Source organism: Gopherus evgoodei, chromosome 4 (genome assembly GCF_007399415.2).
Source record: "Gopherus evgoodei ecotype Sinaloan lineage chromosome 4, rGopEvg1_v1.p, whole genome shotgun sequence".
NCBI classification, from domain to species: domain Eukaryota; kingdom Metazoa; phylum Chordata; order Testudines; family Testudinidae; genus Gopherus; species Gopherus evgoodei.
In genome coordinates this window covers 87,163,377-87,186,311 of record NC_044325.1, presented here as the reverse complement: position 1 = coordinate 87,186,311, position 22,935 = coordinate 87,163,377, and the positions used below count along the sequence as shown (strand labels likewise).

At 40.4% G+C, this 22,935-nt stretch overlaps 1 protein-coding gene and 1 long non-coding RNA gene across 2 annotated transcripts in view; one reads left to right on the top strand and one right to left on the bottom strand.

The window, feature by feature from the left end:
* ANO1 (anoctamin 1) overlaps positions 1-22,935 on the top strand; it is a 136,548-nt gene that overhangs the window by 31,875 nt on the left and 81,738 nt on the right. The window lies entirely within an intron of this gene.
* LOC115650335 overlaps positions 19,628-22,935 on the bottom strand; it is a 32,128-nt gene continuing 28,820 nt past the window's right edge. Inside the window, exon 3 of the long non-coding RNA XR_004000068.1 lies at positions 19,628-20,186. This is a non-coding gene — a long non-coding RNA (uncharacterized LOC115650335). The remainder of the gene's footprint in view (positions 20,187-22,935) is intronic.

Genomic DNA, 22,935 nt, shown 5'->3' with positions numbered 1-22,935 from the left:
CGTGGGGGAAGGCTTCGTGCACCCACCCACTCCATCCCCGTGGACAGCCCAACCAAAAGGCTGTCATTACTTTGAAATATTTTTAGTGGCGTTTTCCTTCCCTCCAACCTCCTCCCAAACTGCACCCGAGATACCTTGTCAGTTCTCTCCCTCTTTTTATAGTGACTTTTTAATAAAGAATACATGATTTTTAAACGATAGTGACTTTATTTCCTTAAGCAAGCTGTAATAGAAGGGGGAGGGTAGGTTGCTTACAGGGAATGAGTCAATCAAGGGGGGGGTTCATCAAGGGGAAAAAAACACAACAGTCACACCGTACCCTGGCCCATGATAAAACTTGTTTTCAAAGCTTCTCTGATGCGCACCGCTTCGTGGTGTGCTCTTCTAATCACCCTGGTGTCTGGCTGCACGTAATCAGTGGCCAGGTGATTTGCCTCAGCCTCCCACCCCACCATAAAAGTCTCCCCCTTACTCTCACAGAGATTGTGGAGCACACAGCAAGCAGCAATAACAATGAGGACATTGGTTTGGCTGAGGTCTGAGCAAGTCAGTAATGTGTGCCAGCACGCCTTTAAACGGCCAAATGCACATTCTACCACCATTCTGCACTTGCTCAGCCTGTAGCTGAACAGCTCCTGACTACTGTCCAGGCTGCCTGTGTATGGCTTCATGAGCCATGGCATCAAGGGGTAGGCTGGGTCACCCCGGATCACTACAGGCATATCTACATCCCCGGCTGTTGTTTTCTGATCTGGGAAGTAATTCCCTTGCTGCAGCCATTTAAACAGAGTAGTGTTCCTGAAGACGCAAGCGTCATGAACCCTTCCTGGCCATCCCACGTGGATGCTGGTGAAATGTCCCTTGTGATCCACCAGTGCTTGCAGCACCATGGAAAAGTACCCCTTGCGGTTTACGTACTGGGTGCCCTGGTGCTCCAGTGCCAAGATAGGGATATGGGTTCCATCTATCGCCCCCCCCCGCCAGTTAGGGAATCCCATTGCAGCAAAGCCATCCACTATGACCTGCACGTTTCCCAGAGTCACAAACTTTGCTGGCAGCAGCTTAATGATTGCTTTGGCTACTTGCATCACAGCAGCCCCCACAGTAGATTTTCCCACTGCAAATTGATTCCCGACTGACCAGTAGCTGTCTGGCGTTGCAAGCTTCCACAGGGCTATTGCCACTCACTTCTCCACTGTGAGGGCTGCTCTCATCTTGGTATTTTGGTGTTTCAGGGCAGGGGAAAGCAAGTCACAAAGTTCCATGAAAGTGCCCTTATGCATGCGAAAGTTTCACAGTCACTGCAAATCGTCCCAAACCTGCAAAACTATGCAGTCCCACCTGCCTGTGCTTGTTTCCCGGGCCCAAATTCGGTGTTCAATGGCTAGAACCTGCCCTATTACCAGCAGGATCTCCAAAGCTCAGGGGCTCGTGGTTTGAGATAATTCTGGGTCCATGTCCTCATCACTCTCATCGCCGCTATGCTGTAGCCACCGCCTCCTCGCCTGGCTTTGCAGGTCATAGTTCAGCATAGACTGCATGAGAATGCGCGAGGTGTTTACAACGTCCACGATTGCGGTCTTGATCTGAGCAGGGTCCATGCTTGCTGTGCTATGGCGTTGGCACAGTTCAGCCAGGAAAAAAGGTGCGAAACGGTTGTCTGCTGCTTTCATGGAGGGACGGGTGAGGCTGTACCCAGAACCACCCGCAACAATGTTTTTTGCCCCATCAGGCACTGGGATCTCAACCCAGAATTCCAAGGGGCGGGGGAGACTGCGGGAACTATGGGATAGCTACGGAATAGCTACCCACAGTGCAATGCTCTGGAAATCGACGCTAACCTCGGTACATGGATGCACACCGCCGAATTAATGTGCTTAGTGTGGCCGCCTGCACTTGACTTTATACAATCTGTTTTACAAAACCGGTTTATGTAAAATTGGAATAATCCCGTAGTGTAGACGTACCCTGTGAGTGAGTGGATCAGAGAGAAGGAGCTTGCTTCTTTACCTGCTTTTTAACAAACACAGGCTAAAGTTACATTAAGTTTTGCAAAGGGATAATGACTTAAAAAGACAAACCTAAGACACGTCCCTTTTATATTTGTGTTGTAATAAAAAAGAGCAGGCAGAAGCACCCCAGGTTTTTAGTAACTGTTAGTTTATAGTCCCCTTATTTTGTAAACCACTGAATTAGAGAGAAGAAGAAGATTGTTTTTACTAAAAAATAACACGTTAGTTTAAAACCTAGGGGAAAACTTTTAAAAATTGTTTGTTACTAAAAGCTTATGGTTTTAACTTTTATAAAAATCCCTCTGCCTGCTCTTTTTCAATGAAACATTTATGCCAAAGGGGGTAAATAAAGAAATGTGTCTTCATTTAGACATGTCTTTTCAAGTGTTTATACTTTACAAGATTTTCACCTCTCTTTGTTAAAAGGTCAGAAAAGAAGCAATGTGATGCTGCAGCAAAGCGCCTGTTAGCAAAGCAGCCTCTGTGAGTTAGTGGATCAGAGTAAGAAGGCTGCTTCTTTTTCAAACTTTTTAACACAAGTTAAAGTTACATTAAGTTTTGCAAAGGGATAATGACTTGAAAAGACAAACCTAAGACACATCCCTTTTATATGTGTTGTAATAAAAAATTATGCAGAAGCACCCTAGGTTTAAAACCCCAGGTGTTTAGTAACAGACAATTTATAGTCCCCTTATTTTGTAAACCAGTGGATTACAGAGAAGAAGAAGATTGCTTCTTTCCTCACTTTTTAACAAAGAGAGGTGAAAGGCTTTTAAGGGAATAAACACTTGAAAAGACATGCCTAAATGAAGACACATTTTTTTATTTACCCCTTGTCATAGAATTCTCTCTCAAATCTGAACCTTAGAGTCCAGGAATGAGATACTAGCATGAATTTCCCTAAGCTTAATTACCAGCTTAGATCTGATAGGCTGCCACCACCCAAAAATATAGTGTTTTGGGGCACTCTGACCTCCCCAACCTTCCCTGGGGACCCCAAGAACCCAGATCCCTTGGGTTCTTAAAACAAGGAGAAATAAACCATTCTCCCACCTCTCCCCCTCCCAGAATTTCCCTCCCTGGGCTATTCTGAGAGATACTGATCCAACCTCTTAAATCACCATACGGAGAAGCATCTCCCTTCCTTCTCACAAAGAGGCAAACAGATTCAAGGAAAACAGAGAAAGATTCTATCTCTCCCTCCTCCCGTCTTCCCCACCAGTCCTGGTGAGTTATCCCAATCCCCTGGGATAAAACAAGGGAAACAAGAAAAAAACAATCAATCAATCAGGTTCTCTAAAAAGAAATCTTTTAATAAAAGAAAGAAAAAGTAAACAATTATCTCTGTAACTTCAAGATGTAAATATACAGGGTCCTATAGCTTACAGATACCAGAAAGAGACTTCCCCCCAGTACCAATACAAATCAAAATATTCCCAGCAACTTCACATATAAAAGTTAACCAGCCAAATCCACAAATGCAAATAGTGTAAAACAATTAAAAAGCCTAAACCGCCTGTTTTACTTACTATATGAAAAGAAACTTAGAAAGCCTGTAGTAATGTCTGGTCTTTCTCAGACCCTCCAAGAGAAGAACAAAGAACTCACACCCAAACTTCCCTCCACCCGAATTTAAAAGTATCTTGTCTTCTGATTGGTCTTCTGTTCAGGTGTCCAGTTTCCTGCTTGTAACCCTTTACAGGTATAAAAGACATAAACCCTTAACACTCTGTTTATGACACCCCCCTTGACATAAGTGTTTCAATAAAAAAGAGCAGGCAGAAGCACCCCAGGTTTTTAGTAACAAACAGTTTATAACCCCCTTATTTTGTAAACCAATGGATTAGAAAGACAAAGAAGCAAAGCGCCTGTTAGCAAAGCAGCCTCTGTGAGTTAGTGGATCAGAGATAAGAAGGCTGCTTCTGACCCAAACTTTTTAACAAACACAAGTTAAAGTTACATTAAGTTTTGCAAAGGGATAATGACTCGAAAAGACAAACCTAAAACACATCCCTTTTGTATGTGTTGTAATAAAAAAAGAGCAGTGAAGACACAGTCCTTTGGTATAGGTGTTATAATAAATAAAGAGCATGCACAAACAGTCTAGGGTTTATAAAAGTAATGTACAGTGACAAAAAAAAGTTTTTCCCCCTAGGTTTTAGACTAGCACTGCTTATTTTTTAGTAAAAACTGTGAAGCTGCAGCAAAGCCCTGCTCTGCTCTTATCTAAACAACCAGGACCCTGTAACAAAAGCTGAACAACACATACTATAAACCATTTTAAAATGTTTTTTGAAGTAATGTCTGAAACCCCCTCTTTTTAACGTATTAAATAAACACATGAAATAAACCTACCTGAAGACACATTCCTTTATTTGTAGGGGTGTTTCAATAAAAAAAAGAGCATGCAGAAGCACCCCAGACCTAAACCCACAAAACCCTTACTAAGACAAAGTTCCCTCCACCCAAGGTTTTTAGTGTGAACCACTTGAAACAGCCTTTTAAAGGTAGTGAATTAGAAAAGAAGAAGACTCCTTTGAAAAACAGGTTACCTGAAGACACTTTTTTTGTTATTTAGCCCCCTTGGCATAAAAGTGTTTCATTAAAATGTAAAAGAGCAGGCAGAAGCACCCCAGATTTAAAACCCCAGGTTTTTAGTAACAGACAGTTTATATACTCCTTATTTTGTTAACGATTGGATCAGAGAGAAGAAGATTACTTCTTTACCTGCTTTTTAACAAAGAGAAGTGAAAGGCTTGGAAAGGAATAAATAGTTGAAAAGACAAGCCTACCTTAAGACCCATAACCTTCATTTAGCCCCTTAGGCATAGGTGTTTCAATAACATGCAAGTCCGCAGAAACAACCCAGGCTTAAAAACACAGAAAGCCTGTTTATAAAAGTTTTTCTCTAGGTTTAGGCTAGCACTGGTCATTTTTTAGTAAGGACAGCAGGCTTTTGCAGCAGAGCAGCTGTCAGCAAAAACAGCCTCTGTAAACCAGTAGATCAGAGATAAGAAGGCTGCTTCTTTGCCTGTTTTTTAACACATACAAGTGAAAGTTATATTAAGTTTTGTATAGGAATAAACACTTTAAAAGATAAGCCTATATAAAGACAGAGCCCTTTATTTAACAATTTTACATGCATGTTTTAATTAAAAAGAGGGCATGCAGAAAACACGCCAGAGTGAAAACCACAGAACCTTAGTAGGTTTATATCCCCCTTATTTTATAATCCAGTGGATTAGAGAGAAGTTTATTTTCCTTCCCATATATTTGAAGCATTATGTTTTTGTAAAGTTTATTATGAAAAAGCAGTATTGCCTGAGCTGTAACAAAACAAGGCCCCTCTTAGGGATATTTCATAGAAGTTTAGTGAACTAAAAAGGCTTAAGATACTAGCCTGTTCTTTTAAAAATAGTGTTTTTAAAGTACCAAAACAAAAACTGGGTAAGAATATGAAAACTGGCAATTAAGGGGAGTTTACATATGTGTTTTAATTAAAAAAAAACAACAACCCAAGATTGCTTTTTAAAGTTTGGATTTATACAAAAAACACAAGAAAAAATAGCTTATGTAAAAAAAGTTAGCTGTTTTTTACCAGAAACATGGAGCCTTCCTCACCTCCGCTCTACACACACACACACACACACACACACTCTCTCTTTTTTCCTCTCCCCCCTTCCTCTTTTTTTAATTGTTTTTTAAAATCTAAACCAAGGACAAACATTTTTTTAAAAAAGCCAGAGCCACAAAGATCAGGCCATGGGGGTAAGAAAGCTGTCCTGAGTTTTAAGTGAAACAGTGTTGTAGGCAGCCTGTCTGTGTAAGTTGTTATGCTGTAGCATGGCAAGCGTTGATTGTTTGAAAGCGCTTTTCCACTTTATGAGGTATTATCTCCCCCCATCTTACAGCCTATCAGAAATATTAAAAACAACAAGCTAAAAGATACATTGTCGCAAGGACTGCAAAGCAATAGTTACAATATTGTTGATTATTACCTTGTCTAAGGCCTTAGAGAATATATTTTGTTTTGTTTTTATAAAACACTTTTATGCAAACTGTAACCCTAGGGGATGTACAGCATTAAATAATATGAAACAGTAGATAAGAGACCTGAGACATTGTTGAAATCAGAGGGGCTATGATTAAGTCCTAATGCAGAGGGCCTTGGGGTGGAAAATGAAAAGGTACAGCCGAAGCAGAAGATGGTATGATTTAAGAGGGGTTCTGGAGCTGCTTTGCAACAGTCCATAGGGAGCCTATAACCCTCATGCACAAGCACCAGGGCTGGGTCAGGTGGTTGGGCCTTTGCTGGAGGAACAGGCCATTCACATACCTTTTGTTGTTGTTCCTTTTGACCAACCCCACATCCCTGGAACTCCATAAAAACACACTTTACACAGTTATTTTTAACTGACATTTTATTTTATAACTCGGCCTGTTTTGTTCCCAAAACATGCTCTAACTGTTAGTGTTTTTTTCTGAGCAAGATTTTGTAATTTGCTGAACGAAGAAGATGTTCAACATTTTGCATTAAACATTTATCTGTTGGTTTGATGATTTCATCGAAAACGCTATTGGGGTTCTCAGCCTCTGTCACTTTGTACACGGGAGCACGGGCTATAATGGCAGAGAGAAAGGAGGGTCAGGGCAAAGCTGGGAGGCAAGATCAAACCAGTATCTTAGATGCCTATATACAAATGCAAGAAGTATGGGTAATAAGCAGGAAGAACTGGAAGTGCTAATAAATAAATACAACTATGACATTGTTGGCATTACTGAAACTTTGTGGGATAATACACAGGACTGGAATGTTGGTGTGGATGTGTATAGTTTGCTCAGGAAAGATAGACAGGGGAAAAAGGGAGGAGGTGTTGCCTTATATATTAAAAATGTACACACTTGGACTGAGGTGGAGATGGACATAGTAGATGGAAGTGTTGAGAGTCTCTGGGTTAGGCTAAAAGGGGTAAAAAACACGGGTGATGTCATGCTGGGAGTCTACTACAGGCCACCTAATCAGGTGGAAGAGGTGGATGAGGCTTTTTTCAAACAACTAACAAAATCATCCAAAGCCCAAGATTTGGTGGTGATGGGGGACTTCAACTATCCAGATATATGTTGGGAAAATAACGCTGCGGGGCACAGACTATCCAATAAGTTCCTGGACTGCATTGCAGAAAGCTTTTTATTTCAGAAAGTTGAAAAAGCTACTAGGGGGGAAGCTGTTCTAGACTTGATTTTAACCAATAGGGAGGAACTCATTGAGAATTTGAAAGTAGAAGGAAGCTTGGGTGAAAGTGATCATGAAATCATAGAGTTTGCAATTCTAAAGAAGGGTAGAAGGGAGTACAGCAAAATAGAGACAATGGATTTCAGGAAGGTGGATTTTGGTAAGCTCAGAGAGCTGATAGGTAAGGTCCCATGGGAATCAAGGCTGAGGGGAAAAACAACTGAAGAGAGTTGGCAGTTTTTCAAAGGAACACTATTAAGGGCCAAAAAGCAAGCTATTCCGATGGTTAGGAAAGATAGAGAATGTGGCAAAAGACCACCTTGGCTCAACCACGAGATCTTGTATGACCTACAAAATAAAAAGGGGTCATATAAAAAATGGAAACTAGGTCAGATAACAAAGGACGAATATAGGCAAATAACACAGGAATGCAGAGGAAAGATTAGAAAGGCAAAGGCACAAAATGAGCTCAAACTAGCTATGGGAATAAAGGGAAACAAGAAGACTTTTTATCAATACATTAGAAGCAAGAGGAAGACCAAGGACAGGGTAGGCCCACTGCTCAGTGAGGAGGGGGAAACAGTAACAGGAGATTTGGAAATGGCAGAGATGCTTAATGACTTCTTTGTTTCAGTCTTCACTGAGAAGTCTGAAGGAATGTCTAACATAGTGAATGCTTATGGGAAGAGGGTAGGTTTAGAAGATAAAATAAAAAAAGAGCAAGTAAAAAATCACTTAGACAAGTTAGATGCCTGCAAGTCACCAGGGCCTGATGAAATGCATCCTAGAATACTCAAGGAGTTAATAGAGGAGGTATCTGAGCCTCTAGCTATTATCTTTGGGAAATCATGGGAGACGGGGGAGATTCCAGAAGACTGGAAGGGGGCAAATATAGTGCCCATCTATAAAAAGGGAAATAAATACAACCCAGGAAACTACAGACCAGTTAGTTTAACTTCTGTGCCAGGGAAGATAATGGTGCAGGTAATTAAAGAAATCATCTGCAAACACTTGGAAGGTGGTAAGGTGATAGGGAATAGCCAGCATGGATTTGTAAAGAACAAATCGTGTCAAACTAATCTGATAACATTCTTTGATAGGATAACGAGCCTTGTGGATAAGGGAGAAGCGGTGGATGTGATATACCTAGACTTTAGTAAGGCATTTGATACGGTCTCGCATGATATTCTTATAGATAAACTAGGCAAATACAATTTAGATGGGGCTACTATAAGGTGGGTGCATAACTGGCTGGATAACCGTACTCAGAGAGTAGTTGTTAACGGCTCCCAATCCTGCTGGAAAGGTATAACAAATGGGGTTCCGCAGGGGTCTGTTTTGGGACCGGCTCTGTTCAATATCTTCATCAACGATTTAGATGTTGGCATAGAAAGTACGCTTATTAAGTTTGCGGACGATACCAAACTGGGAGGGATTGCAACTGCTTTGGAGGACAGGGTCAAAATTCAAAATGATCTGGACAAATTGGAGAAATGGTCTGAGGTAAAGCGGATGAAGTTCAATAAAGATAAATGCAAAGTGCTCCACTTAGGAAGGAACAATCAGTTTCACACATACAGAATGGGAAGAGACTGTCTAGGAAGGAGTATGGCAGAAAGAAATCTAGGGGTCATAGTGGACCACAAGCTTAATATGAGTCAACAGTGTGATGCTGTTGCAAAAAAAGCAAACGTGATTCTGGGATGCATTAACAGGTGTGTTGTAAACAAGACACGAGAAGTCATTCTTCCACTTTACTCTGCACTGGTTAGGCCTCAACTGGAGTATTGTGTCCAGTTCTGGGCACTGCATTTCAAGAAAGATGTGGAGAAATTGGAGAGGGTCCAGAGAAGAGCAACAAGAATGATTAAAGGTCTTGAGAACATGACCTATGAAGGAAGGCTGAAGGAAATGGGTTTGTTTAGTTTGGAAAAGAGAAGACTGAGAGGGGACATAGCAGCAGTTTTCAGGTATCTAAAAGGGTGTCATCAGCAGGAGGGAGAAAACGTGTTCACCTTAGCCTCTAAGGATAGGACAAGAAGCAATGGGCTTAAACTGCAGCAAGGGAGATTTAGGTTGGACATTAGGAAAAAGTTCCTAACTGTCAGGGTAGTTAAACACTGGAATAGATTGCCTAGGGAAGTTGTGGAATCTCCATCTCTGGAGATATTTAAGAGTAGGTTAGATAAATGTCTATTAGGGATGGTCTGGACAGTATTTGGTCCTGCCATGAGGGCAGGAGACTGGACTCGATGACCTCTCGAGGTCCCTTCTAGTCCTAGAGTCTATGAGTCCACCAATTCTGCCCCTAGAGCTAAATGTTCCTGGGTTAAACAGAGGCACTGCAGTGCGTTTCCCAGCGTGATGATGATATTTAACACACTCTCCATACACAAACTACTGCTAATTTCTTTAATTTTACAGTTCACATCATCTAAAGACCAGTACACGCAGGCATGATGCCTCTGACCAGGGGCATCTATGGTGCACCCTGGACAATCCTCATTTTGTTTTTCTCTCAGGCAGTGCTTGATTCCGTGCACAGCTACTCGTACAATTGCACGCATCACTGTTTTACGGTTATGAACTCGCATTGGCTTAATACCGAATTTTTCCCTCAACTTTAGATAGTGCAGGCCTATAGTGTAAGCGTTCCCCGCTGTTTTGGCATTCTGTGAAGCATCTGGTTTGTGTCTGGGCCAACAGATCGGGCCCAGATCACTTGGTCCTTCGGAGCTGTCAGTGTTCAAAACCTCCAAGTCCTCTGAAGAACCATCACTCAGCTGCTGAAAAATTGACAGTAAGAAATGCGTGTAAGGTATCTTTCTACTTTTTCATAACATGGTTTTAAAGCCTTTTACACTGTGCATCAAGAGATCCCGTCTGCGGGCAGCTTTTAAAAACAACAAACAACAACAACTGAAATATGTCTCTGGGCAGGCTTGATCCAAAAGGCTCTAGCCAATTGAGCATTGGTTCCTGCCAAACCACCCCTTTGAACGTTCTTACATACAATGTACCTGTGCCTTGTCTCTGCACAGACCTTCATCTGATTCGTTTGGGTTCTCCTGGCTGGGGCAGGAGTCTTAAACAAATCATGGCCCAGTGGTCTGGCCTCGTGTTTCTCCACCGCGTTGTTTCTGCGGGTACAGGCATCATTAGCTATCCCTGTCTCCCCGCTCCCATGACCCGTCTCAAACACTGTTTGCCACAACGGCATGTTTGTTTCTTCAGGGCCCATAGCAGCAACCGTATAACGTCTCTTCATAAGAAGCTTGACAGCCGGAGTTGGCCAGGGCCTTCGAAGTGCAGCCATCTTTAATCATCAGAGCCCTTTAAATAGAAGCTCCTCCTTACAACGACAGCCCTAAACTATTGGCTAAGAGTATCATCCGCCATTTAGCACTAGGGGCAGAATTGGTGGACAAAGTGACAGAGGCCGAGAACCCCAATAGCTTTTTAGATGAAATCATCAAACCAACAGATAAATGTTTAATGCAAAATGTTGAACATAAAGAAATGTGTCTTCATTTAGGCATGTCTTTTCAAGTGTTTATACCTTTACAAGACTTTCACCTCTCTTTGTTAAAAGGTCAGAAAATAAGCAATCTTCTTCTTCTCTCTAATTCAGTGGTTTACAAAATAAGGGGACTATAAACTAACAGTTACTAAAAACCTGGGGTGCTTCTGCCTGCTCTTTTTTATTACAACACAAATATAAAAGGGACGTGTCTTAGGTTTGTCTTTTTAAGTCATTATCCCTTTGCAAAACTTAATGTAACTTTAGCCTGTGTTTGTTAAAAAGCAGGTAAAGAAGCAAACTCCTTCTCTCTGATCCACTCACTCACAGAGGCTGCTCTGCTAACAGGAGCTTTGCTGCAGCTTCACATTGTTTTTACTAAAAAAAACCCCCTGTTAGTTTAAAACCTAGGGAAAAAAACTTTAAAAAATGGTGTGTTACTAAAAGCTTATGGATTTAATTTTTATTAAAAAAAACCCTGTTAAAGGTCTACATGGCAGAAAAATGCTGGGAGGTCTGTTTCTTTAGATAAGAATAAAACAGTTAAAAGGAAGGGGTGGGGGAAAGGAGGGAGTTGGCTCTTGTTTAAAATCTTGGGACTCTAGGATTGGTTCAGGAAAATAAATTCTGTGATGCTGCTGTAAAACCACCTCTGAATGGGCCGATCCAAAGGCGGTGATAACAAGTCTAAGAGAATCTGAACCAGAAAAGTTGCCTCATTCTACAGAAAGACTTAAAAGGTGAGAATTCTCCCCCCCTCTCTCTCTCATTTTCTCTCTCTGTCTGACTCAGCTGTGTGCTGTCTATCTTTGCCCTTTGCAAAGGGGCTTTCTTTTTCCTTTTCTTGTCTTGTTCTTTCTTTTAACCTACCCTGATTCTGAATGCTTTTCTGTTCACTTTTTTACCCTGTGCTTACTAAACAGACTCTGCCTGCTTCTCTCCCTCTCATTCTGATTCCACCATGTGCTCTCTATCTTTGCTCTTTTTTCTTGTCCTGTTCTTTCTTTTAACCTCTCTTTTTTTCTTAACCTACACTGGTATTGAATAGTTTCAGTGCTTTTTTATTCACTTTTTTACCCTGTGCTTACCAAACAGGTTCTGCCTTTGTAAATTCTCTTTTTAAATCTAGTTTTTAATCATTTTAAATGCTTTTTTCTTAGTACCCCTTTATAGTTTTTGGCCATGTGCTTACTAAACAGGTTCCTTTTAAACCTAGTTTTTAATGTTTTTAATGCTTTTTTCTTAACCTATATTGGTATTCAATTGTTTCAATGCCTTTTTATTCACCTTTTTTACCCTGGGCCTCCCAAACAGGTCTTGTCTTTCCCTTTTTCAACCTAGTTTTCAATATTATTTAACTTTTTTCTTAAACTAGCCCTTCAAAAACAAATATTTCCTTTTTTTTAAGTTCTATCTTTCTATTCTTTCATAACCAGCCTCTTTTCTTCAATAACTTACCTCTCTTCTTTCAAATTTCCTTTTTTTCCTCTAAACCTTACTCATACTTTCTTTTTTCCTCTTAACACTCTCTCTTACACTATTTTTTCAACCTTTTTCTCTCCATTTACCTAACCACCAACATACACAACACTTCCCCTAGTCAAACAAACACACACACACATTTTTTCAAAATGGCCAACAGCGCCACACTTTGGTGCCAACGGAAACGGGGAGTGGGAAGGCAGGACATAAGCCCTAAAAGGGGTGTAGAAACCTGTCAAAATTGCATGGTGATGAATGCTATCGAGTTTATTACTACTGCTGTATTTTGCACCAGCTGGCCCCTTAGAGGCCATTACGCCAGTGAAAATTGTTTAAGCACTACAATCAATAGCCCCTATCACACACCCTACTACTCCGGCATGACTCCTATGCTGGAAAGGAAGGGTGTAGTGCAGAGCCCACTATGCTGTATCCATATCACTTGGAGATTCTCCTAGGCCAGGGACAAATCTGGCTGCTTTGCTATGCAAAGAAGCTGGAAACTGGTCCAGCAATCTGGCCTTGTATGTGTGTGTATTAATTCTTGGACTGTATGCTTTTCAGGTCAGGGGCATTGTCCTCAAATAGGTTTATACAAGAGACAAGATGGGCGAGGTAATATATTTTACTAAACCATTTTCTGTTGGTGGAAGGAACATGCTTTCGAGCTTCAGAGATCTTCAGGTCTGGAGAAAGAAACTAGACTGTCCAAACTAAATAGAAGGTGGGGCAGATTGTTACACATCACACGCATGTTGTAGGAGACCACTTAAAATGAAGAAGACAATTAACACCTCTTCAGTCAGGACAGTGGAAGATTAGTGGGCAACAGGGTGTTGTAAAAAATGGGCCATAAAACCAGTGTCTCTGTTAAGTCCATGGTTTTCAATCTCCAGGAGAGTTATGAATTTAAGTTCTCAGGCTTGCTTTTTGAAAGAGCTGTGCAGATTTCCTTTAGGGATGTGGACTGGGAGGTCAGATACGGAGTGATTACTTTGTGATAAGTGTTTGCCTATGGGTGATATGGTGTTTTTGTCTTATAATTTTTCTGAGAGTTCATTTGAGAGCTTAGTAATTTATCTGGCTTCACCCACATAGTCGTCATCGGAGCATCTGATGCACTGGATGAGGTATGCCACATGTTCTGACAGGCACGTGTAGGACTCATAAATCTTGAAAGATGTGTTGTGAGGATATTGATCATCATAACAGTGGACATATGTCTAGAGGTTTTGCATCTGTTGTTCTGGCAGGATCTGGTGCCACTTTGAGTTGGTGTGTCCTGGTCAGTGGAGAGCTTGCTTCTGATGCTGATGTTGGAGGGGCGGGGTAAGGGAGTTAAAAGGCCATAAATTAATATTTTGCTTACATAGAGCAATAGCCTATCCAGTGTTATCACATATGTTCCACTCTTACCACTGTTGTTCCATCACATCACATAATAGAATATCTACAGTGCACAGCCAGTCCTAATAAAAAAAAAATAGCAACAACCAAGGGTTCCAAAAATCCAAAAGGTTAAGAAAACAGCATGTGAGTAAATTCAAGGGCAAAACCAGGAAACTTTCTACATGAGGATTGAAACAGTTCCTTCCGTAACTCAATATTGCACCATATTTGGTTTTAATCTATAGGCCATCATTTATTACTGTTGCCCTGCACTCTAGTCAAATATTGCTATCAATAAAAGTACTGTGGCCAGGAGAAAAGAATTTATTTTCCATTTTCAAACAACACATTTATTCTCAGTGTATAATAATTTTAAAGGCAATGATTTTGATATGATATTTGAAGAACACAAAGACTGAATGGTAATGTTTTCATTTCAGAAATAGAAGCACATTCATGAAAACAAAAACCTTTTAGCTGGCAAGTTATGCATGATGCTTTTGAAAACAAGTTGAACATGTTGGTGTGGAACAGAAATTATAAAGACTAAAACAGGAAAGTTTTCAGATAGATTGTAGTTGCAATATGTTGTTGAAACTCTTTTTGGAATTACAGATATGCTGAAGAAAGGTATCCAAAATAAAAAAGAAAATGGCTTTCCTCTAAATATTTTAATAAAAACACAAACTTTCTATTATATGGAATATTATTTTCCATCATGTTTCTAGGTTTGGAGAACAAAATATTAAGGTTTAATTCCATTTTATTCCACTGTTTAGTATTCCCACTGAACTATCTGACAAACATTTACCAGATAAATAAACTAATGCACTTGCTTACTATTTTCTTGCAAAACTATTTTTCAGTAAAGTAAAAATAGAAATAACATATGGTGGAAGCATATAAACTTAATCCCATATTGGAAGGAGGCAGAAGTGAGGAGAGAGAGAAATAATCCCTCTCTTTAAACTACCAAGGTAAAACCCTGGCTCCATGAAGTCGGTGGGAATTTTGCCATTGTCTTTCCTGGGGCCAGGAGTGCATCCTAGAGCAAATCTGCTAATAAGAACACAACACTTTCAGGAATCTCCCTGGGAAATGAGGGCAAAGAATTAATGTGTGCTCTCCCTTTCCATATATCTTCATTTGTGCTGTGAATGCATTTCCCATTTCTCTTTTTTTCATTTATGTTATCAGAACACATACTGAGTGTGGAATGCTATAGCCTGCTCTATGCCTTATTATGCTGGCCTAAAGGTTCTACACTGAAGATTCACAGCGAAGTTAAAATATCTTTGATCATGAAGAAACCATTAATAATTTTATAAATGACTCCCTCCTCTCTGCAAGAGAACAATACGTTCTCTGTGTGCTGTAAACATATTTGTTTGTAGTCCTTTGTATCATTGATTTAAAGATTAAAAAAGCTATTTTTCTGAAACGCAGGAAAAAGTACAGTAACAGTAAACCTGTTTGCTGGCTGCTTAAATGTATGGTAGTTTTATATATTTTATATTCACAATATAAACATAGGTTTTATGGGCTCAGTCCTGCAAACACAATTCTCATTGCAATTTGGAAATGAAGAGGAGATTTGTCTGCACAAGAAATGCAGAATCTCGCCCTGTTTTGGGAACACTATTGCTTGAAGTCATTTGTAGCTAAGCTTTGATTGATAATAAGAATAATATGGTAACCATAATGGTTTCTGGTGATCTGTAGATAACACTGAATAGGTGATGATATTTTCTTTTTTGTGTTCTCTCTGGTTGTCAGGTCGTAGTACATCTGAAAACTGGCCTATACCTGCTGGAGTTTCTTAGTTGCAGGTCTTTTTTCTGCATGGTGTTCTACAGAAGATAACCAATTTATCCTGAAATTAGTAAACTACATGGCAAAGTCAAAGTTCAACCAAGCTACAATATTTTATTTTTCTTTGAAGCATCTAATACTGGCTGCTTCCAGGGATCAGATACAAGACCACATTAGAACAGTGGTAATATCTGGTATGGCAAGTCCTGTCTGATGTCCTTTGGAACTACACTGTCAGGAAGCAGGGAGATAGGGATGCTTTTGGGAACAGGATAGACCTAGAAGCATTGTGTATCTGTGCTCATGCACATTCCCCTGCCACCTCTAAAACTCATGAGATTCTCCAGGTTTGAGGATAGAAGCCACAGCTCATTCCAAGGAATACAATTCGTAGCTGGCCATTGGAACTAGGGTGAAGTAAGTGTGAAAAATAGGGACGGGGGGGTAATAGGCGCCTATATAAGAAAAAGGCCCCAAAATTGGGACTGTCCCTATAAAATCAGGACATCTGGTCACCCTAATTGGAACAATCAAGAAGAAACTCCATGAAGAGAACCTCCAGGAGACTTCCTCTCTTATCCCTTTTTGTAGTGTATAGGAATGGGGTAGTATCTATTCAGATAGCTTGTGATCCCTCTTATGAGACTCCTCATCTATTATTGCTGAAACCACTGGAACTTGACAGAACAGTAGTGTATATGCATAGCTAGACCTAGTCTGTTTGAATAGAGGTAGTAAACATGGTTATTTGGAATCCGACTGCCTGTATGGTGTCTTCATATTCTTAGTGTTGTGCAGAAAGCAAAGACAAAACAGTTGTTTGGAAGGGATACTACCCAATTCCTATACACTGTACCTTCAGATGGACTTTACTGCAAGAGAGGGTGATCTGGCCCTCTGTGAGTCTTTATTCATTTCCCTGGCTGTTGTAACACTTGTACTTCCCTGACAAGGAGCATGTTGGAAAGTACTGGTATTTAACTTCAACCAGACTTTAAGGCAACACCCTGTCTACCAATTTCTGGAATCATTTCAATCCATTCTAAACCTGTGAGATAACATGATGTAACTAACTGCCATAGGTGTGTTTATTTCATCTACAAAACAGCAGCTTAATACAATAGACCTTTGTTAAGGAGGAGACTCTGTTTATGGCGCATACTGTAGACTGCACAGTCATAGTTGGCATCCCTTCTGAGGGCCAAAATATAAAGATTTTATGGGCTGCTTTAAACAGTAATTCATTATTTTAGACTAAACATTATATTAATAAGGCTCTGCACTTCTAGTATGCCTTTCAGCTGAGGATCTCAAAGTTCTATATAAATACATTGGTCCAAATTCTGTCTCCAGCCAGCACTGAAAGTTGAGAATATGCTGACAGCTGAATTCTGTGCTCCAAGAATTTTGCTACCAGGATGGGATTCCCCCAGGAATCCTAAACAGGAGCAGCTTGCTTCCTTGGACAGCATATGCCACACATCCAGCTTGTGCACTAGCAGGCTATGGGCTGGACCTCTTCCTCCGCTAGCAGGCTACACCCTCTTGAAGTGCAGGGATCTGTGTGGTGTTCAAATCTCTCCTAACACCGCCTGGAGAACAAGCAGAGATTCTGCCCTGTTATCTGGATGGGGAAAAGGCTTCCTATGTAGTCTACCTCCCTTGAACACCATCGACATTAATTAAATTAAAGGCACATTTCATATCCATCCAAGATGGTTCCCAACCTAATGAGTCTTTCCAACCTTATTTCTATTATTATAACCCTGTACTTACCTTTTCAGTGAGAGATAGAAAAAGATCACTTCACCCACCAATGAAATTTAGCAGCTTATTAACATTATACAGTAACACTACATTACAGTTTAGAACAGGGAATGAAGAAGATGTCTGAATGCAGGTGAAACTGCGATATCTTTAATGACTACAGATACTACTTCTCTCAGCACAGAATTTCTTAACATAGTGCTGAGGCATTGGTTCTGTACAGCCTATTGAATCAAGCCCACCCCATTTTGCAATACATGCTATTTATTGGTGTTCTATGTAAATCTCCCATACAAGAACAGATTCAGCTCAACTGCGTGTAGACTGAGAGATCTGACAATATAGCAGTGTAAGGTGAAATGGCAGCATTTAGATATGGAACACTGCTAAGTGACTTTTAGACCACATTTATATGCTTACAAAACCTTCAGTAACATACAGTAACTCCTCACTTAATATTGTAGTTATGTGCCTGAAAAATGTGACTCTAAGTGAAATGATGTTAAGCGAATCCAGTTTCCCTATGAGAATTAATGTAAATGGGGGGGATTAGGTTCCAGGGATTTTTTTTCTTGCCAGACAAAAGGCCTCATATACATTTTAAACAATGTTAAACAAGCAATTTAATTCAGGTATTAAATGGGCTGGCAGCCCCCTATCAGCTCCCCTATGCCCCGCCCCCAGTGCTTCCCTCCCACCGGCAGACCCCACAGATCAGCGCCTGCTCCCTTTGCCTCCTGCCTGTGGCAATCAGCTGGCGGGTGGGAGGTGCTGCGGGGGGGTCCATCGGGGGGCTGTGAGCCGTGAACAAAGCAGGCAGCCAAACGAAGTTATAGGGGAGCATTGCACAACTTTAAACAAGCATGTTCTGTAATGGAGCAGGGACGTAACATTGAAACAGCGTTAAGCGAAAGGACATTAAGTGAGGAGTTACTGTATATGCTTCTGTAGAGACCCAAAAGGTGGTAGAGCCCAACATAGTATTAACTTACAATAAAATGTATAGATAAAACAATATGTAGTCTATTTATACCTCCACCCTGCAAGTACTAATGCATGTGTTTAAGTTTATGCAGTGAGTTGTCCCATTGATCTCAATGTGTAAAGTTAAGTATGTGTATAAATCATTGCAGGATTAGGGCCTTAGGCCATGCCCTATATAATTTACAGTCTGCTTAGTGTATGTCCAGCGGGTAGCACAATAAAAGTAATAATGTTTGTGCCCCCACTTGTACAAGTTCAGCATTGCAAGCTGTTATGGCTAAGTGCATTTTACATTTTTACTTATTTTGGATTAACAGGAGAAAGCAGTAGTTCGATATCTGTGATAGCTCAAATATACATATTAAACCAACATATCTTAATATTTCCCTTAATATTCTTCTCCCATAAGCACCTCTGTCCTTTCTCCTGCACTGCTCCTCACACTAGGAGTGACATCCCATCTCCTATGGGCCATGCAAATTAATAATTGATATGTAAAAGTTCTGTTTAAAAGGAACTATCAGAATTCATAGGCTAAAAAAACAATTAACTGCCCTTCATAACCTGCTTTACCTTCTTTTCTATTGTTCTCTTTTCTATTGCCCATGGATCCAACACTTCAAAACACACTCACTGGAGTACTCTTTACTCATTTCAGTAAGCCCATTCAACTCAAATGGCTACTCATGTGAGTAAGGGTTGCAGGATTAAGGCCTTTCAATTGTAATCACTTTGCAGGGGTTACAGTGATTCTGCTCTCAATAGCAGTGATGTAAATACAGAATGATTTCACTGGAATTATCCCACATGTATATCAGTATAACGGGAGCAGAATTTGGCTCATTGTTTCTTTTATTTGGCTATAAATTACCATAAACAACTATGGGGTATGTAGATAATAAGAATTGTGCAAATTATTCAATTAGTCATACAAATAAATAGCTTCCCTCACAAGAACCTGTTAATATTGTGTGTAGAATAAAGTAGTGGCCTTCTCAGTAAGGTTTTAATGAATCATGGAGACTGAAATCTTCTCACCATAGGTCAGAAATGAGCCACATTGGTGGGAAGGGATGGCGGAGTGTTCCTTGACATCCCTGCTGTACTTGTCCTGGAGATGAGGAAAGGATTTCAGTTTCCAGATCTGTTGTTCCTGGATTTTTGTGGGTTTTTTTATAAGCACTAAAATGTATAAAGAAAACAAAGAGGAGGTGGTAAGTGGATCAACTTTGTGGGAAAGATTGTTCTCAGCTTAGTTTAAGCCTGATGGAATAGCCTGTACCTTTGAATGTTGCAGGTAGACAGAAAATCAAGGGAAAACAGAGGGTTCTGAGGGAGAATCCTGCTAGTAATGTACTTCCACAAAGCCATGCTGTGGAAGTCAGATTTTCAGAAAATTCTGCTTTGAAACAGCAATTTTTCTTTATTTGTAGCAGGATGAAGTATAGCACAATATAAGCCAAATGTAGAATCTAGACAGGGGGAAACTCAGTACAAGTGGCAAACAAATATATTTGTTACAGACTACCAAGCAACTTTCTTAACATGGTTTTTGTACACACTTAGCATGATGGGGTCATGACCAGACTCTGAATACTACTGTAATATAATAAATAATAATAAACATGGTGCATTAATTTTAAGGATTCTAGTAACAAATTTGCAATACCAAAGCCCCTTTTGGGAAGGACCTATAATATGATTTTTAAACAATTATTTCACACGGTTAAAAATGCTGTTTATTTTTACTGCCAATCGCTGAATGATTTTTAAATTCTCCAGCACTACCACTGTAGAAATTAGACCCATATTTCTTACATGGCAATGAAACTAATTCTTTGTTTGACATGAGAGACTCTAATCCTTATATTCATGCAAAGGTTGGCAGAACAATGTGCTCTTCTCTGTTGGATTTCAGTGTGTGTTGGGAACAACTGCGGTTTCAAACTTCGATGCATTTATTCCAGCTATTTTCTTATACATAGTCCTTAAATAGAAAACAAATGAAGATGAGATAAGAAAAAACGTCAGTTAAATTATCTCTGAGAAACATTTCATTCAGCTATCTGCAATAATTTGTTTACATACAGTCAGGGTGATTTCATGGTATTCTTTTAGCTGTGAACATACTTCACTTGAGAGCTGTATGTTACACTCAGCCTGCCTGCTGATCGTCCATTGATTCTAATTAAAATTTCTTTTGTGGTTTAGAGCATTAAATGGCCATAAGTACTTATTACTAAAAATATTTAAACAAATTGTTTTGGTATGCAACTAGGGTGTCCAATACTGCAACTCTTATTCACGCCTGAAGTCCTGTTCCCATGGGTACTCCCACAGAAGTCAAAGGGAGGGAGTATTACTCAAGTGAGTTAGGGTTGCAGGATCAAGTCCCAAATTTGCATAAAAGAAAATAATCCATTTATAGTTATGAGAGGACAGTTTGGATGAGAATCTTAACAATCATGTTTCTAAAGTCTGAGCAAAACAGGGGAGGGATAGCTCAGAGGTTTGAGCACTGGCCTGCTAAACCCAGAGCTGTGAGTTCAGTCTTTAAGGGGGCCACTTAAGGATCCAAGGCAAGATCAGTACTTGGTCCTGCTAGTGAAGGCAGGGGGCTGGACTTGAGGACCTTTCAGGGTCCCTTCCAGTTCTAGGAGATGGTATATCTCCATTTGAAGAATGGGAAGATAGGGAATTCATTGGGGAAAATACTCCTGCACGTGCCATACACCATTTACAATAGTATTTTTTTTCAGGGGGACTGTCTTTCTGGTCTTCTTATTCATGATATTCTTCCCTCAGGCTTCTTTATCTTTGGTTCACCAGTGTTTGACCAGTGCTTGATTGTTGTTTTTTAACTTTTTGTTTTCATCGCAACTGATGTCTTCTGGGGTTTTAAGTTTTTAATGAGTACCTCTTTTCCCCTGAGGATTATCTGTCTGACAAAACTGGTTATTACCTGCATGGCCTTCTTCCCAAAAACATGCACCCACACATCTACCTCTAGGCAGAGTTTGGCTGACTTGTTGCATACACATTAGGGAAGTAACCAGAGAATTCCATTCCCCTTTTTCTAAGAAGGAAGGGGGAAATCACAAGATTGAGTTGACCCTGTATATGTAACACACCATTCCACCACAAAAATGCAGCCTCCAACAGTAGGTAGTGCCCTGAGGAATAACTGATTGGTGGACCTGAAAATTTCATAAGATCATAGCAACTGAAAGTTTTTGTCAGATTCAGAAGCAGAATTACTGGAAGAAAATAAGAAAAACTGTTGTAACACTGTATTTCTAACTGGAATTATTCAGTTGTGATTTGGACTACCTTCTCCTTGTACCCTGGGGCAGCCTGCCTGGACCCTGAGTCCAAAGCTCACCTCTGGGCAGAAAGCTGGGAATTGGTTACAGACCTCACTCTCTGGCCCGTGGCGCTTTGGCTATATCGGTGCTGGGGGGAGAAAAGGTGTGGTCATAATTTGCTGCTGTTATAGACCATCTGCAAATTATCTCCTTCACCTCCAGAACACACCCACAGAAGTGGAATCATGACTCAGAAGTCTAGGTTGTAGTGTCCTAGGGCTACTCCTGGAGTGATGCAATTTATGCCCCAATCCTTTCAGGGCTGTGCCTAAAGACTACATCTAAGCCTGGAAGTACTGGCAATGTCTAAACTTAAGGGTGTTCAGATAAATGCAAAGATTTTAGAACTCAAGCAAAATAAATTATTTAAACTTTTCCTAATCTAAGAAGCTTTGAGTTCAGTTTGATTTGAATTTTGAGCAGAGATTTGCTTATATTGTTTGTACCATTTCAACATTCTTTCCTGGAAAAACAAACAAACAAAACCAACTTCATAAGAAACAAAGCAACAGGATCCTCCACAAAAAGGTCACATTGCTTTTGCCATCTTCTGAAACTTTTCAGCTGAAAACCAGTGGAAATCCTGCCACATCATTTCTTTTGGGGAAAGGATGTCCCAGGATCCAGAGGAAAACTCCCTAGAGTGCAGGGACTCCATGGAGAGCGTACCGCAGTCTTTTTATCTTAGTGCCTCCTCCCTAATAGCCCGCCTCAAAATGTTGAAGACGTTCTTTGGATGCACCTGTCCCTCCATCTGAACTGCAGAGTGAAAGTTAACATTCAAACCACTAGCACTAAACCCTTGGGGATTTTCAGGTAAGATTTCCATGTTGCTGTTAGGGAAGGATATTGTACACCTCTGAGCTCCTGTTCAGCTGGCTTTCCTTCCCCTTCCAAATGACTGATCCTCCCAAATATTCATGGGATTACAACCACACAGTATTCAGATGGAGGGGCATAAACCTGTATTGGAGAAGAGGAGAATGCTGCAGCTTTGGCTCCAGTCCCATCATCTTTCCCCAACCTTGCATTCTGTGCCCATTGACCATATTTGGCCTATATCTGGGTTACTTTCATCTCCTTAATACCTAAATGTGGAGGGAGAGAGAGATGGTCCATGAGAGATGCAACAAGAGTCCATATTAGTGTTTCATCATCTCTGTCCTACTGTCCCAATTTATACTGCTTGCCACAAAAAAAAACAACTGCTGCTGAGAAACAGCAATTATTATGACCAGTTACTCTGTGGATCAAAAATCTTGAATGTGATTTCTCCCTAAAGACACACAAATACGAATCAAGAACCTACCTATCTTCACGAATTGTCAGGGATATAAAGACATGGACATTAATGAATAATGGAATTGCCTG